Raw genomic sequence first — 4,706 nt, forward strand, 5'->3', positions numbered from 1 at the left:
TTCTGAAGGTCTTACAGTAGTCCCCTGATATAACTGGTGGAGCACTCAGGTCCTAAGCAAGGAGGACAGCCCCAGACCCCTACTGCTCAAGCCTGGGGCAACCTTGAATTATAACTTTGCTCCTATCTGGTGCCTTTCTGACTTCTACAACCCACCTTACATCTGGAGAATTCCTAGCGTGTAAGCTAATTTGTGTAAAGGGCTACTTATTAAGTACAGAGAATGGAACCTTTCCTCCTACCCCACCCCCACCCTGCACCCAGCTCTAACAAAATCCTATAGCAGCAAGAAATTTCTTTTTTTCCAGAGGACTGAAGGCTTTCTCCCATCTCCTCTTCCTCCTCCTCCTCCTCCTCCTCCTCCTCCTTCTTCTTCTTCTTCTTCTTCTTCTTCTCTCTCTCTCTCTCTCTCTCTCTCTCTCTCTCTCTCTCTCTCTCTCTCTCACTGTCTCTGTATGTATGTATGTGAGTGTCTGTCTATCTGTCTGTGACTGTGGTATGACGCTAATCACTCCCTTTTATAGCTCTCATATAGAGAATTACATGTTTCACCATCTCTAATTTGAATGTACAAACATCCCTCCTACCCTAACTCAGAAATTATGTAACAGCATATGCTTCCTTGGCTCCTATTATGAGGGTATTTGCATCTGGGATGCAAGGCAAGTCTTGCAGTCAGATGAAAGCCATATTCAAATTCTCACATGGATGCTGAGTGTAATAGTCAGGGAACAAATCACAGACTGTGCAGAGGCACACTTTAACTCCTTCCTACCGTTGTTTGGACACGAAATGTTCCTCAAGGGTCCATGTGCTAAAGGCTTAGTCTCAAACTATGCCACTAAATGAGGAACTGAAACACTTAGGAGGTGGGGTCTTGTAGAACAAAGTTAGACAACTGGGGCATGCACTTGCAGTGATGGTGCGCTCTGCATTTTGCAATCTCTGTGTCTCTGTGTCTCTGTCTTTCCCTGTTTCTCTCTGTGCCTCTCTCCCTGTCTCTGTCTCTCTGTCTATCTTTCTCTGCCATGAGCTGAGCTGTTTCCTTGTACTCCTATCCTGATTCTCAGTCACATTACATGTCCAAGCAATAGCACAAACTGATCATACACTGAGACCTCTAAAACCATGATCCAGAATAAACCTTTTCCTCTTTATAAGGTGGTTGTCTTAGGCTACATGTAAAAGTTGGAAGCCTACTGAGGACTAAGGGCACCACTTTAGATTAGTACTGGCTGATCTATTGAAGCTACTATATTTCTTCATCTAGCAGGCAGGAGTTTAGGGTGATCCCTGTACCCTGAGAAATCATCTTCATTCTCTAAAATATAAGAGAAACCAGTTAGAGATCCAGCTGAATGGATTGCTTAGATCTGCAAAGGCTGGAGCCACAGGAGATAGAAAATCATGGCTGAGGTTGACAGGGAATGGAGACGCAATAGGCTATGGGTGTCTGCCCAGAAGGTTTCCCATCTTCACCAGGCCTCAGCTTTGAGCCATATACTCTACAGTCAGCACAAATGACTTCTCCCTTCTACATTAATAGACGTAAACTAACACTTATCATGATCTCTAACAGCTCAAAGCCTTGTCCCTAGAATGAATACAAACATCCTTCAAGTACCTGCTTGAGACAGCTCAAGGCTATCAAAAAATTTACAATCTATTTCCCCAGATACCTGAACATAAGCCCTAAACTAGCTTTTTGAAAGCATTTACTAAACTTGAATTAGAATTCCTCATCCCTTGATTCATGTAAATATGATCCTCTATTACATGTCAGTGCCTTTCTTAAGAATGAGAAATACCATAGACCTGTGTTCTAGTCTCTGTGGAGGGATTGAGTCCAAACATGGATATTCTATAGCTGGCCTGGTTGTAATTTTAAATTCTTGTTTTCCATTTCTCCAACTGCCCTTTCCTGACATATATCCCCTTTCCTCCTTCAATCATTAAAGCTTCCAATCATCTCTACAAACTTGTGTTTGGCTCATGCTAGACCCTCTTACTTATTGCAATGATTAAAGTTGCTTCTTACAATTGTAATTGACATCTACCTTTGCCTTTTACCCAGACCCTCTGTAGCATCAGATACAGAGCTGTGAGTGGTGAAAGGGGGATCTGAGAATGGTTTCTAAACCTCTGAATCGTAGGATTGAACCTGGTTAGGTAACTGAAAACTCCCATGTGTGCCTGGGACCTCTGTGTTCTGCCTAGTTCTAACCAAACTGAAGCCATTTTGAATAAAACTTCCATTTTGAATAGAGGCTCAAAGAAGATTAAAATCCCAAGACTTCCCTGGGTGACTGAAATACTTTTTGACATGAATGCTGGGCAGGTTGCCTCACCACAGATAAGTAAAGCCAGAAATGAGAACAGTATAGTGAGAATCATGAAGAAATGTTCCTAGAAAAGTCCCCTGTCCCTGAATCCTGATGGGTGGAAAATGGAACTGTAATTTGACAAAAAAAAGAAAAAAACTCACAAATGTGGCTTTTTGGTTTATTTTTGTGTTTAAAAGTTCTGTAACTTTTTGGCTTATAGTCACAGTTCAATTCTGCATCCCTGATCAATCAGTAGGGGCTTGGTAACAACCATTTCTTTCCTACACTGGCTTTTGAGTTGCATTGGATCCAAGCAGACCCTCAGACTTCCTTTTCACCATTGCCCATTACAACAGGTTCCCCTGATGTATCTGTTATATGTATTTAGGGACCTTTGTAAAACACAGATGTGGTTATATTTGTCCTCATCTTAATAACCTACTTATGAGGGTGCCCCCTAGACTTAAAGAGAAAAAGAAACCCCAGTATGAGAATTAATTTTATGCATCAACTTGGGTAGATCATCACACCCAGCCTCTGAATCATAAGATTTGGTATTTTTTTCAAATGTCAGTGAAGATATAGCTGAATGCCTTCAGAGGAAAAGACCAAGGTCTCACAACCACACTATGGATTGTTACTCATTCCTGAAAACAAGATATCTAGCCATATAAAGACATCCAAGAGTCTTATGTGTATATTACCAAATTAAAAGGACCATCCTATGCAATTCAAGTGATTTGACATTATAAAAATGGTGAAACCACACAGTGAAAAGATCAGTGGTTGGCAGGGTTGTGAGTCAGTAAGGGATGTCGCAGCAAAGCTCAGAAGGCTTTAGCATAATGACTTTTGTTCTGTATGATGATGCCACAATGTTGGACACACATCCTCATACACTTGTTCAAACTCATAGATACTTAGGAATATCAAAGATTGCAAAGCATACTAGCTATTTTACGTGTTGCTGGGACAGAATAAATTAGAAAAGCAATTTAAGGAAAGAGAGATTCAGGATTTTTTGGTTCACGGTTCAAGGTTATAGTCCATCATAGTGTCAGGAGCTTGAGGCAGGTGGATACATTGCATACATAGTTGGGAAGCAGAAAGCAAAGTATTCTTAGCTCAAATTCTTCTTTTTACTCATTTAATACCTCAGTCCATGGAATGTTGCTGCCCCCTCTGGATAAGTATTGTTATCTCAATTAACCTAATCAATAGGTGTGGCTCATCTCCCAAGTGATTCTAGATCCATCAAGGTCAAAATAGGAATCATCCCACATGCACCACACTGTTATGGCTTTTCCTAGGCTTTGTCTTCTAATTTATGGTTTGTGGTTGCTCTTTGGGCTAAGAGAATGTTATGAGGACATTCAACCTTGGTATGCACTCTTTGATTTGGAATCACTGTGTGGACTTAAGTGTGCACATTAATAATCAACATGACTATGAAAGGAGAAATGCAAATAATGAGATGACATAAATTGGGATGATTCAGTTTCAGACCTAGAGAAGGGGCCCACACCAGCTGCATGACTAATAATGTCTGCAGCTCACATGTTGGAGTTGGTCTGGGGTTGATGCATTTTCACATATACCAACCAGCTTTTGTTGTACAAACCTTGCTCCCCAAGTTAATGGGTCAATAAAAGGCTAAAGCATATGATTGGGCAGTAGAGAGAGGAAGATGAACCTTCCTCATAGGGAGAAAGGAACTCTTGGAAGAAGAAAGAGAAAGAGACATGATTGGTTAAATAATAATGCCTGGAGCCTTGGCGAGGCAAAAGAGAGAGAGGCTGTGTAAAGGTTCAGTAGCTTGGGTTCTGAGGTAGGGAGCACAAAGAGAGGCGAGGAGAAAGAAGAAGGAAGTCACCAGGTGCGGTGTGTGGATTGTGGGGTAAGGTGGATTGTGAATACATGGCCATGACGGCTGGTATGATGGAGTAGAAGCATCCCAGGCAAAACATAGCAAGTGATATCTTGGGAATCACCACAGGGAAGTGGAGAACATAGCAATAAAGGGTTGGTATTTTCCCAGCTCTAATGCCTTTAAGCTTATTATAAATCTACATATTTCTGTGCCATTTATCTGGGAACAAAATGGTCTGCAATGAGGGAGAAATTTAGTGCATATTTAAAGACAACAAGGGGGTCTAGCAAATCCTAGAATAATAATTAATACAACAAACTGCACTATGTAAATCTGCATTTCTCTGTTTTTTTCCCATGACTGCTTCCTCCTAGTTCACTTAGTATGACTCCCAAATTTGGGCTGTTTGTCCTAACACTTACGTAATATTATCATGGATCAGCCCCATCTGTCAATGTGAGCTGGGACTCAAAAGACATACTCTGCCTCTTTTACAGATACATTTAAAATGTG

The sequence above is a fragment of the Mastomys coucha genome, unplaced genomic scaffold (genome assembly GCF_008632895.1).
Source record: "Mastomys coucha isolate ucsf_1 unplaced genomic scaffold, UCSF_Mcou_1 pScaffold7, whole genome shotgun sequence".
Taxonomy (NCBI): domain Eukaryota; kingdom Metazoa; phylum Chordata; class Mammalia; order Rodentia; family Muridae; genus Mastomys; species Mastomys coucha.